At 53.6% G+C, this 13,208-nt stretch overlaps 2 protein-coding genes across 5 annotated transcripts in view; one reads left to right on the top strand and one right to left on the bottom strand.

Annotated features, from left to right (window-relative positions):
• MRPL42 (mitochondrial ribosomal protein L42) overlaps positions 1-13,208 on the bottom strand; it is a 116,459-nt gene that overhangs the window by 33,947 nt on the left and 69,304 nt on the right. The window lies entirely within an intron of this gene.
• LOC142830149 (uncharacterized) overlaps positions 1-13,208 on the top strand; it is a 35,246-nt gene that overhangs the window by 1,211 nt on the left and 20,827 nt on the right. The window contains exons 1-2 of one of the 2 annotated variants that reach the window (XM_075933189.1): positions 2,845-3,906; positions 12,893-13,097. The exons of the other annotated variant lie outside the window; for it this stretch is intronic. The gene's annotated coding sequence lies outside the window, so the exon portion shown is untranslated. Of the gene's footprint in view, positions 1-2,844; positions 3,907-12,892; positions 13,098-13,208 lie in introns of those variants that run through there. 2 annotated transcript variants of the gene reach the window in all.

Below are 13,208 nucleotides of genomic sequence, written 5' to 3'. Positions count from 1 at the left end.
GGTGAGGGACACGCAGAACATATTGTTGGATTTCTGCCCCTACTGGCTAACAGCCATTGAGGGACCCTATTCTCCATGTACATATTTAGGTTTTTTTTTTTAACCCCATTGTATCTTGCCATCATAACATTCTCTAGCAAAGAGTTCTCCCCCTTACTCATCTCTTTTTCAAAATGAAAAGTCCCAGTCTTTTTAATCTCTCCACATGGAATGTGTTCAGGACTCCCAATAAAGGAGGACTGTTGTGCTGGTGACTGGTCAGGTTCGACATCCCGAGCGGGAGGAGGTTGTTCGACATGAGAGGTAGACCCGGAGGGGGTTGGTGGTCTTGAGGGAGCAGAAGAGGACTGGTATTTCTGCCCTGGATGGGATTGCGGGGACCGGTGTTGATAGGACGAAGTATGGCGATAATGGGGAGATGTGGAGCGGCGGGATCCCATTGAGTATTCCGAGCGGGTTGATCTTGGTGATCGCGACCTGTCTCTATAGTAAGTGCTGTAACTGGGTGAACGCAGGTCACGGCGGTAAGAATGACCAGAACGTGCTGATGTATGGCCAGTACAAGAGTACTCGGAGTACTGTGGAGACGGGGATCGCAGCTCTGGAGAAAACTCAGGGCTCGGGGATAGGGAGGATAATCCCCTGGATGCGTGGGCCGTTGGGGCTAGTAAATGCTCCGGTGGAGAAGATGCCGGGGTAGAGATAACTGAATGCGGAATCACTTCGACTGGCATTGGGGGAATCCGTGCCGAGGTGGGCCCCGTCGACGTCGCTGATCGACTCGGCACCAGTGACTGACTGTGCTCCCGAGATGTATGAAGAGGAGAAGGCCGTCGCATTGTCGGTGAGCGTCTGTGTTGAGACGGGTCTTTCGGTGCCGAAGGGCGACTCGGTGCCGGCGCGGTCGAAGACGTGGAGTGTCTCGGTGCCGATGGTCGTTGGGGCTCCCGTTGTTTGGTGGGAGGCAGTGGACGCTTCGGTGCCGATGGAGCCGCATGCATTGAAGGGCAGCTAGCTTCCGCCGAACGTTTGGTTGCGGTCTTCGGCGTCGGTAGTTGCTTCGGTGCCGGTGAGCACATGGGTACTGGAGAGCGTGTTAGGTTAGGTGATAGTCTCGGCGCTGGGGAGCGGCTCGGTGCCGGAGAGCGGCTACGCGCCTGAGAACATCTCGGTGCGGGAGAGCGCCTCGGTGCCGGGGCCCTCGGTGCCGGTGAGCGGCTACGGCTCAGTGCCCGGCTGCGTCTCGGTGCCGGGGAGCGGCTGCGTCTCGGTGCCGGGGAGCGGCTGCGTCTCGGTGCCGGGGAACGAACCGGTGCTGGGGGATGCTTGGTGCCGGGAGAGGTTCTCGGAGCCGTAGGCGGCTTAGAGACCGAGGGAACGGCTGAGACGGTCGAGCCCTATATAGAAGGGCTCGGGGCCGACTTACTCCGGCTGTCTTTCGGCGGCCTCGCTACTTTTGCGGGCGGTGCTGTTGACGTCCCTGGCTGATCATCTGCCGATCTTGAGGGTGGGAGGGATCGTGTCGGAGACGGTTTTCTTTTAACTTTCCTAGATTGTTCCGAGTGTCCTTTTGACTGTTTGACGTCCGGTTGTAAGGCTTTGTCGAACAGAAGGACTTTTAGATGCATGTCTCTGTCCCGTCTAGCCCTAGCTGTTAGTTTGGAGCAGTGGGGACATTTTTGGGGTATATGTCCTTCCCCAAGGCACCTAATACATAGAGCGTGGCCATCAGAGGCAGGCATTGCCTCGTGGCATTCGCCACATTTCTTAATACCCGGCATTGGGATAACTAACTAACTATTGAAGAAAAACTTTTTTTTTTAAACGACTAACGACTAGAATATAACTATAACTTGGAAAACTCTATATAGGAACTATATACAATAACATTTAAAGTCTCTCTGTCTCTGTAAGAAACAGTAATCGCCAGAGAGACGTTATTCCGTCCGCGGCCGAGGACGGTCAGGAGGAACTGGCGGGAGCCGGACCAGTGCTGCTCAAACGGCGCGAAAAGCCACGAGCCGTACTTCGCGCATGCGTGGTCCGGCAGACTACGGCTAGAAAGATCTCCGATCTGCGGCGCCGGGACAAGCCGACACCTACAGTGGAGCACCCACGGGACACTGCTCGAAGAAGAATCTAACCATGCTGTGACGGCCCGTGTGGGTGCGAGCGCCCCCTTCCGGCGGAGGAAGGGGGGTTCAGCGGACCCGCCGTCTGGTCGTTTGAGTGCGATCACCCGGCCGCGAGTCCGGACCGGGGATCAGCGAACTCGGGGATTCCTTTTCCTCGGGGCTGGCCCGGGGTACCAGTAAGCCCGGGGTCCTGGCGAGGGGACGGGGTCGCCTCCGGCGGCCTGCCCGTAAGTCGGGTCCCCGTCGGGACAGTCCAAGTGACAGGGTCCTCGCCCTTTTATCTAGTCACCCCAGCGGGGTTCTGTGGGTTGGGGTGTCGTAGTAGGGAGGGGGAATGTGGGGGACCCGGGCCCGCCCTCTCCACCGGGTCCCAGCCCGGGGCCCTAAGTGGGGGGAGAACGAAGCGTACGTTCCTCCCACGACAGGCGGGGTTTATCCCCGTAACGCGCCTGTCCACGGGCGCCAAAAGACCCCCGCCCCGGGCTGCTTCCACTCTCCGCTCCCCGACGGGAGAAGTCCCGCAGTCACTTACCCCGCCCGAGGCGCCGGTCTCGTCCTGCGGCTGTCGTGAGGGTTCAGGGTCGCTCCCTCGTCTCCTCCAGTGCGGGGGGGGTTCCCCTCGGCGGCTAGGTCGGCGGTGGTGGCGGCAGCTCTCCCGAGTGCCGCCCCTTCCTGCTCCGCTGGGCCGCTTTTCAAGCGGCCCGGGTGATGACGTCAGGGGCGTTCGGGCCGCCCCCCCGGCGCCCTGGCGTCCGTCGACGTCACGGCCGGGGCGTCCCGGCCTGACGCCGGTCCCGTGCGGCTCTGGCCGGGCGGAACGCCGGGCGGACAACTCGCCCCCCTCGGGGGGTTGTCCCTGACCCCTCCTTCCCCGCCGGGGTTTTAGCCGCCCCGCCCCCTGCAGGGTTTCTTCCCCGGCGCGCTCTCCCCTGCTCTTCCGGCTGCCTGCCGGTCCGTCCGGCGGGCTCCAGGGGGCGCCGGCGGCCCTGGCCCTAGTGCGGACCGGCGGGGGTCCGTCACACATGCCTCATGCAAGGAGCCAAAAATTAAATAAACCATTGGCCATTGCCTGTAAACTGCCTAGAATTAATGTTGGGTACTTATCAGCCACCTATGAAGATAACCTGAGCCCAGTCCTGCAGTCCTTATTTCAGGCCAGATTGCCACTGAGCTAACGGAAGCATTGCCTGAGTAAAGCCTGGCAAGAACGGTCACTTTGAGGTAACACTATGGAGACAAACTCGCACTTCAGCTAAGGTCATGAGGCTGGGCTCAGCCCCACTACCTGATGTTGGGATTGGGCCTCCCACTCCTGCCTGGTGTCAGGAGGGAGAGTTAGGGTTGGGGCTGGCATCCTTCTCTGGGGGAGCTGGGTCTCACACCCATAAGAGAGAGAAGGATGCTGCTGGCCTGGCGCCTCCAGCGGGGATTAGAGGAGGGGGGGCAGGTTGGCTGGCACCCATGGTAGAGAGAGGGGCTAAGCCTGGCATGAGACGGGGTGGGGGTGGGGCCTGGCACCACTAGCTGGTGTTCTGCCAGACTGGGCTGGGCCTGACAGTGCACCCCTATGGTGGGAGGTGTTTGGCCTCTAGGGGTTCGCCTCCCACCATCAAACCACTTCAGACTACATTTCCCAGAATGCGTTGATGGTGCGTGATGTTACCGGAAGTAACCATCGTACTGTTTCCGGTGGCCGCGAGCAAGTAACGGCTAGGAGAGACTTACTGAGAGTATCTCCATCGAATCAGCCCAGCGTTGCGGACTAAGCCAGGTAAATGTGGCATCCACCCGCACCCACATGCCGTGTCCTAGCCGGACAGGCTGGGCCTAGCTCTGCCCTTCACGTGTCGTTCCAGGGGTGCTGGGTGGGCTTGGCGGGTCCCGGGCTCCACGGTTGGGGTTTGGGGCCGTGGCGGGATGCGGAGCCATGCGTGACTGACTCAAGATATAACTTCACAATCTGCTCCTGGCGCCAGACCCCATTCCTGCTCCGCTGGTAATGGCCCTAGCCCTGCGAACTGAGCATGCACAGTAACGTCTGTCGTGCTCTACTCCACTTTCCCTGGGATTCCAGCGTGGTCCCTGCTCTTGGCGAGACTGGGAACTCTAGAGGGCCAATCAGTTGTGTCTCGAGCTGCGCTGGCTCTTCTTCTTTGAGTGGTCCCCGTGGGTGTTCCACTCTAGGTGTCGGGCTCGTCCCGCACTGTAGATTGGAAACTTTTTCAGTGTGGTCCAGCCAGATCGTGCATGCACGACCAGAGGCATGCGCCACTCATGCTGGCTCTGAGCATGCGCAGCCTGGCTCCCGCTAGTTCCTCCTAACTGTCTATGGCTGCAGACGGAGTTTAACTGCTCTCCTGTAGTTTGAGGAATACTTGTAAACACTCTTAGTTACTGATAGTTAATAGTTGAAGTTTTCATAGTATATAGCTCTGGTTCTTGTTACAGTTCCTATTTAAAAAAAGATATATATATATATATATATATAAAAAGAATTTTTGTCTCTTCAGCATGCCTGGAGCTGCCGGCTTCAAAAGATGCGCATTTTGTATCAAAAGATGCGCATTTTGTATTGATGCAATGCTCGCTTCTGACGGGCACTCTAGGTGCATTAAGTGCCTAGGAGAGGGGCATGTTCCCAAAAATGTCAGCACTGTTGCAACCTTACGTCAAGAGCAAGAAGAGATCACAAAATGCGGCTCAAGATGCTCCTTTTCAACAAGGCTCTGCAACCATCTGATGAGCCAGAACATTCGGACACAGCGGCAGCCCTCAAGAGGCCAGCTCTAAGTCCGGGAGAATGGGGGGTCTCTGTCCTCCCACCTCTCTGCTTCAAAAAGGGCTAAGGAGCTGGAAAAGCTCAGCACCCTCAGAACAGGCTTGGCTTCCTGCCCCGACAAGCACAAGACCACCTGTAGCGCGTCTGTGCCGGGTCCTGCTCCTTCAGGAGTCCAGGTGCACGCACCAGTACTGGCACCTAGAGTGGAGTTGGCACCGGCTGTTGCACTGGCTCTGACTGTGCCAGCACAGAGACCGCCTGTGGTGCTGAAGTTGATCCCGGCGCCGGCAACTTTCTCGGCGCCAGAAAAGTACTCTGAGCCACGGTGCACCAACAGAGCCACTCACCGCACCGAGCGCTCAGAAGCTGTTTCCGCACAGATTGCTGGGGATCTGGCACCAGCTGTTTTCCCGCTGAGCCCGGTGCTGAACATCATGATCATCCCGTCGGCACCGCCATCGCCCATACTGGCACCTGACCACCCAGAGGTGCGATAACAGCAGCACCATTCTTCCACACCATCTACAGCAATGCGTAGAACCAGAAGAACAATTACCCCCTCTCCTAGGCCAGACTCAGTGCTTTTTTCTCCAGGACCCTCATCTCATGCTTCTCCATGATCACAGACATGACAGTGCACTAACATGATCACAGATGTGACAGCCCCTCCATCCGTGTTCGACGCCGCTCACCATGTCATTCACCATCCCCTCATCATTATCGCCAGCGCAGGTCCCCATCATCACCAAGACGGCGAAAGAGTAGATCTCGTTCCAGATCTTTAGCACGCTCCTCCTACTCTCGCTACTATCACTCTATGAGAAGGGCATACTCTCCACGATATTCCATGGATAGGAGTTACCACTCTCATTGCCAGTGCTATGATTATCACTTTCCCTGCTCAGCACGGAACACGTGCTGAAGATCACCGGAGTATTGACATACTCAGACGTGTCGCGATACTGTTAGCCATCCAGTGACATCAATACCTACTGGACCACCCACCCTGACGGAGGATGTGCCCTCAACGCCTCAACCTGCCCCAGGTTCAGTACACGGGACCAAACCAATCCAGCAGCAAGAGGAATCACCAAACCACCAGTCTTGTTCATCCCCAGATGAGGCGGTAGTCCCAGCCACTAGTCCACCTACAGATGACGCGCGCCGATTCCAGGATCTTTTTAAGTGTGTGGCAGAGTATGGTGGGTCCAGTCTGTCCACCGGTGACCAGTCCAGTCTGTCCACCGTATTGTCTTTACCCTGACCCTTTTCGAATGTCCCAAACGTCCCCTTAGTCTTGTCTTGGAGTCGCTACCCTAGCAACTCTGTCTACACCTTTAAACCGTGCTGGGCCTCTGCCCGTAGCTGGGGGAGTGTGGGGGTGGCGGTGCGCTATCTCCCTCTATGCTCGTCGGGTATTCCCTCCTCAGAGGGCAAGGGGAAAGAGGAGGGGCCCGGGCCCGCCCTCACTCACGGGCCCCAGCCCAGGGCCCTAAGGATGTGGACCTTCTGTGGTCCGGTCCAGCTGACGGGGGCTCCTTGCCAAAACCCGTCAGCCCGCGGGCTTAGTGCTACCCTGCCCTGGGCTGCTTCCTCTCCCCCACTGGTCTGGCCACCCCTTCCTGAGGCATACCTGGACCTCCAGCGGCTTGGCCGCCTTGCTTTGCCCCTGGGCTTGGATCCCCATTGTTCCATGGGGGCCCCACTGGCACACGGCCTCCCCCCACACATGCCACATACACACACACACACACACCCTCCCCCTCTCTCGGTGCCAGGCAGTGTATAAATCCCCTGCCGCTTCCGGCATCTGATGTGACGTCGCTCTGACATCACGCGTGTGGCTCCGCCTACCCCGTTGCTCCCAGGACGTGTTTTAGCTGCCACGTCTGGAGCTGAAAGGCATTCTGCGGCCCATGAGTACCCGGTACAATGCCGGTACTTTGCCCCCCATGCCGTGAACAGGGCGGTCGCAGTGGGGGCTGCAGTGCGGGGCTGCGGCGCCCCGTCACACGGAGTCACAAAAAATTCAACTGTCACAGGTTCAACAAAAACAACGTAAGATGCTGAAGAATTTGCAACCTTCTCAGTGTTACCTGGGGAACTGAGGTAAGCAATTGTTGTGGGAGTTAAGGCTAGTGGCAATGACTGAGCCCAAGGCCTAAAGCAGGGTTTCCCCCTCCCAGAAGCCAGATTCAGCCTGGTGTTACGTATCTAGTCACCGTTGGATTGGGTAACCACAAATCAGGCTAGACTAATGTTTAAGGCCAAACCATATATTTTGAACAGTGGAACATACATCAACACAAACAGCATGAACTCACCCTATCCCAGAAGAAAAGAAGATAGATAAGCCCTGGATACAACAAGGGGAGTATACTTTACAGTGTCAGAGGCGGCGGCGATTGAGGCCTGCGACCTTCTACCCTGCAGCTAATGTAAAGCCTTAGGGGAGGACGGCAGGGAGTCCCTCGCTGACAAGGAAAGGTAGTCCAGTTGAACAGCCCTCCTGCTGGTGGATCTTGCCTCTAATGGGTCGGGTAGATTCTCTCTGGGGTTGGTACTTGGTAGCCCTTCGACTTCCAGTCCAATCCAGCAGGTAAGGATAGCGGTAACTGAGTTCAAGTCCATGTGGCAGAAGGCAATAATCCTTAAGTGGGGCATTCCCACACTTGTGAGGCTCTCTCTCTCTCTTCCACAGCTCAAACAAAATCCTTATACCCGAACCCACGAACTAAAATGGAGCACCACGGGAGACGAACAAACACTGACAGGACTTGGGACGGCAGACAGTGACTGACAGGCTACAATACGGACGGACAGTGGCGAACCCGAACCTTTCCTTGGTCAGGGCTTATAAGCCCTTCAAGGCGGGAAAAGGGTGGTAAGGGTTGTGTGCAGCAAACGGTGCCATGTGCAACTCTCCAGTAGGGAGGGATGCACAGTTTCTGAGCGGTGTGCAGCTCATTTGAGTGCCCAGTGCACAGTTTTGGACTGAGTGCAAACTATAGTGCGGGGTGCACTGAGCAGAGAACCGTATGCACCTAGGTTTTGGCGGGAGAAGGGTAACAAAGGGAGAAGAAGGAAAACAAGATGGAATCTAGAGAGACTCGATTTTGAACATAATAGCTCTAAATGTCTTTTCTCTGGCAACATCAGAAATCTAGAATCATCTTGCCTCTGGATGATGCTATCATGGAAATAGCCGATGAGGTCTGGCAGACACCGGCCTCAGTCCCCCCAACGAGTAAAAAGGCAGATAAAAGATACTTCATCCCTGCCAAGGGTAGCGAATTTTTGTTCCCATACGCTAACCTAATTCTCTGGTAATGGACGCAGCACAACAGAGATCCAAAGTCCCCCAACACAAAGCCACCCCAGGGGATAAGGAGGGCAAACGCCTAGACCTATTCGGCAGAAAGGTCTACTCATCGGCCACTCTAATGCTGAGAATGGCAAATTATTCAGCTCACCTCTCAAATCACAGTTTTGATAACTATACCAAGCTTATCCGTCTCCTCAATGAACTCTCTGATGCCAAACGCCAGATTTTGAAGTCAGTCATACAAGAGGGATACACCCCCTCTAGAACAGCATTACAAATAGCCCTGGATGTCGCTGACACAGCAGCGTGTACAACTGCCACTTCGGTTACACCTGGGCATCTTGGTTACACCTGGCAGCTATACCAAAAGACCTACAGTCTAAACTTGAAGACCTGCCCTTTGATAAACAAGCCCTATTCGCTGAGAAAACAGACCAACTGCTTCATTCTGGAAAGGACTCGAGAACCACTCTCAGGACGTTTGGCATGTACACTCCGCCGTATCGTCGGCAACACTATATTCCTTACCAACGACAACGACCATTCTCATACGCCCCAAACCGATTCAGACAATACGACCAACAACATCCTAGACAACGCCTGCAGAAGCGACGTCCTCAAAACAAGGCATCTAAACAAAACAACCGACAGCAGGTTTGATGCGCTTGTCGAGGGCCTGCGACACCTACCCTTGGAAGACCATCTACAAGAACCAATCAGACTCTTCCACTACCGCTTGAGACCATACTGTCTTCGTTGGTTTGCCATCATCACTGACAGATGGGTGTCAGCCGACGGTCAGGGCAGTGAGTCCCTTATGACCGGCTGAAGTTCTTTTTAAATTGTGCTTGGTTCTGTTACAGCAACTGAAGGAGTCAGGTTAAAGCTTAAACAGTTACTATTTTATTGTTACAGGGTAAACTTAGTTGTTAAATGCTACTACTGTGTTACAGATAACACAGACACTACAAAGGACAGGACAGAAATTACACTAATAAGTCACTTACAGGTACCATGAAACCCTTTGGTTCTCTGAGCTCTTATTAAATGCATGCAAAATAGACACATAGCAGGTATATATTCTCACCCCTGCGTTCCAGACTTGGCATGGCCAGCGTCTTTCTCTCAATCCCTCGGGAAGAAGTAGGGCGAGGTTGGGCGTCCCACAGACCTCGGGAGACAATCAATACCTGCCAGCAGGTATAGATGATTGGAGCTCAAATGGGGTGGGCTGCTGAACCTCTTTTATACCCCTTGGGTCATGTAGGCTTCTTCCTGGGCTCAAGTGGCCAATTAGGAAAAATGGCTTTGAACACCAAGTTTCCCACGAAGGGTGCAAAGCATAATTTACACCTGGGAAAAATGCAGACAATGGGCACCTCTGGTATGTGATGGGCGAAGATTCCTCTCTGGGACAGTGCAGGCGTGTCAATTACTGGTACTAGCCATCAGGGCGACGGGAGGCCCCGGGTCGTCAGCTAGCCCATTTACTGTCTAGTTTCTGTTTATGGTAGAGTCAGGGACAGGCAGCAAACCTGTGTTCCCAGGGCATCAAAGGCTGACTGCCTTTCTCTTGCTCTCTGGGGGGGGGAAAAACAAGATGGGGCTTGTGGAAAAACAAGATGGGGTTTGTGTCTGGCTACAATGGGTTTGCGAGCTAGTTACATCAGGCTATGCGATCCCCTTCATCGCTCTGCCTCCTTCCTCCCCCGGGTCCCTTTTCAGAGACCCATCTCATGAATCTCTCTTAAAGGCAGAGGTTCTCCACCTTCTCAAGATTGGTGCTATAGAAAAGGTACCCAAAGAATTCCAGGGAAAAGGGTTCTATTCTCCATACTTCCTTATTGAAAAGAAATCGGGACTATGGAAACCGATACTAGACCTCTGAGGGCTCAATCGATACTTACAGAAAACAAGGTTCGAGATGGTCACGCTTGCCTCTATCTTGCCAGTGCTCAACACTGGATTGGCTCACGTCCCTCAACTTGCAGGATGCATATTTTCATGTAACCACACATCCGGCTCATAGACGCTTCCGAAGGTTCCAATTAGGAGATGAACATTTCCAATACAGGGTCTTTCCTTTTGGACTCTCCTCGGCACCAAGAGTCTTCTCAAAGACACTAGCGGTGGTAGCAGCACACCTCCGCTGCCTTGGCATTATAATTTTTCCCTACCTAGATGACTGCCTTATCAAGTCCCTCACCATGGAAGAGGCATCATGAGCCATCAACATCGCCCAGGACCTATTTCACACCCTTGGTCTTGTGATCAATTTTGCAGTCATCAACAACTACACATCAATCTCTCGAATTCATTGGTCTCGACTAGATGCCATTACAGCCACAGCACACTTACCTGTTGCCAGATTCCAGGCAATCCGAGAATTTGTGCAGATATTTTCCTTGAGTCCCAGAACATCGATACTTACCTGTCTCAGACTCCTAGGCCATATTGCTGCTACCATATATATGGTTCAGCACGCAAGACTACACCTCAGGAGTCTACAACATTGGCTGGCTTCGGTCTATCGTCCTGGAAGTCACAACATCCGCAAACTACTTCCCGTCCCTCCTATAGTATGGGAATCCTTAAAATGGTGGCACAACACCGCGAATATGCTTACCGGCGTTCCCTTCCAGCGCCCACAACCCACCATGCAGATAACAACAGATGCATCCCTACTGGGTTGGGGAGCTCACCTCGGCGATTCTCAAGTTTAGGGATGCTGGTCTCCTCAAGAATCTCTACAGGATATCAATCTTCTTGAATTAAGAGCAATATTCAATGCCTGCAAAGCCTTTCGCGCCAGCATTCAAGGCCGCACCATTCAAATTCTTTCAGACAACATGATGGCAGTATATTAACCGTCAAGGCGGCGCTTACTCATAATACCTTTGTGCGGAAGCCATACGTTTATGGAGCTGGTGCATCCAGCACAACATTACCATCACCGAAGTATATCTACCGGGAAAAGACAACATCATAGCCGACACTCTCAGCAGACATGTCATTCACCAGCACGAATGGCAATTGAACCCTCAAACAACAGAGCGAATATTCCAGAGATGGGGATGCCCCGCCATAGATTTATTGGCAACAAGTTACAACGCGAAGTACCCCTCTATATTGTTCGAGAGCAGGCATCGGTCATAACTTTCTGGGAGATGCCTTCCTCGTAGACTGGAGCCAACATCTGCTCTTTGCGTTTCCTCCAATTCCCCTGATCCCCAAGGTCTTAGAGAAAATAGTCAGGGACAAAGCCACAGTTATTCTCGTGGCTCCCTTTTGGCCTCGCCAAACATGGCTCCCTATCCTCACTCAGATGTCCATCTGTTCCCCATATCATCTACCGGATTATCACAATCTTCTGACACAACAGCAAGGGAAGCTTGCACCTCCACAGATCCACAAGTTACACCTCACGGCATGGCTCCTAACTGGTTCCGACATTCGGAAATAAAATGCTTCCAAGAAGTGAGACGTTCTCTCGCACAGCAGAAGAGACTTGACTTGGCGTTCTTACCTCTATAAATGGTGTCGTTTTCAATCCTGGTGCCATACCAAAAACTTTGACCCCAACTCCATTCTTCTTCAACACATTATTGACTATATCCTACACCTACAAGGATTAGACCTATCGCTCCTTTCTATTAGGGTCCACATCGCAGCAATCTCAGCCCTTCGACCTCTGATACAGGGCTCCTCGATATTCTCTCACCCAATGATCAAAAGACTTCTCAAGGGGGTTGCTAATTTATATCCCATACATAGACAACCAACAGACATTTGGGACTTGCAGATAGTCTCACAGTCTCACTTTCAACCTATGATAACGTCTGACCTGACAATGCTTACCATGAAAGTTACGTTCCTGCTGGCCATCACTTCTGCTCAAAAAGTGGGCAAGATCGCCGCTCTCTCGGCTATACTGCCGTACATACTGTTCACAAACCATGAACTGATACTGCAACCTCACCCCAACTTCCTTCCCAAGGTGAATTCTCAGTTCCACATTAATGAACCCATCATACTCCCAACTTTCCACCCAGAACCACACTCGTCTCTACAAGAGTCCCAGCTGCACACCTTGGATGTCCGGTGTGTGCTTGAAATCTATCTAGATAGAATGAGAGGGTTTCATAAATCCCAGCGTTTGTTATTGTCCATGGCTCAGTGCTCCATGGGCCAACCTCTTTCGGCGCTACGCCTCTCTAAGATCATCGTCTCCTGCATCTCCCATGGTTACGCATTGCAGAATAAGGATCCGTCCCGTTCACTGAGGGTGCACTCAACAAGAGCAATGGCAACCTCCACAGCATTATCAAATGGGTCTCCCTACCAGACATATGCAAAGCGGCCACATGGTCATCGGCCTCCACGTTTGCAAGACACTATGCTATTAACACCTCTACCCATGACTCACCAGTAGCCTCGGCAGTCTTGCCTTTGGCACAAACTTCGGAACACCAATGCGCATCTGAATAGACTAGACTACTGCTCTGAAGTCACCTAGAGTAGAGCACCCACAGGGACCAATCAAAAAAGAAGTTACTCACCTTGTGCAGTAACGATGGCTCTTCGAAATGTGTCCCCGTAGGTGCTAACGACCTGCCCTCATCCCCTCTTAGGAGTTTTTTTTCTGTTTTTCAGAAATTCTCTGCTTAGGAGGAACTGGTGGGAATCGGGCTGCGCATGTTCAGAGCCGGCACGAGTGACGTGTGCCTCTGGCCGCGCATGCGCGGCCCGGCTGGACCACTGCTGAAAAAGTCTCCGGTCTGCAGCACAAGATGAGCCCAACAGCTAGAGTAGAGCACCCACGGGGACACATCTTGAAGAACCATCGTTACTGCACAAGGTGAGTAACAACTTTTTAGCGTTTTAAACGCCTGTGATGTAACCGCTGCTTGTTCTCTGGGGTTCTGTCACGGGCGTTCTTCTCTGGTTCCTAATCGGAATGTGGGCAGGG

This window comes from Pelodiscus sinensis, chromosome 1, assembly GCF_049634645.1.
Source record: "Pelodiscus sinensis isolate JC-2024 chromosome 1, ASM4963464v1, whole genome shotgun sequence".
Taxonomy (NCBI): Eukaryota; Metazoa; Chordata; order Testudines; family Trionychidae; genus Pelodiscus; species Pelodiscus sinensis.
This window is presented reverse-complemented; position numbering and strand designations above follow the sequence as displayed.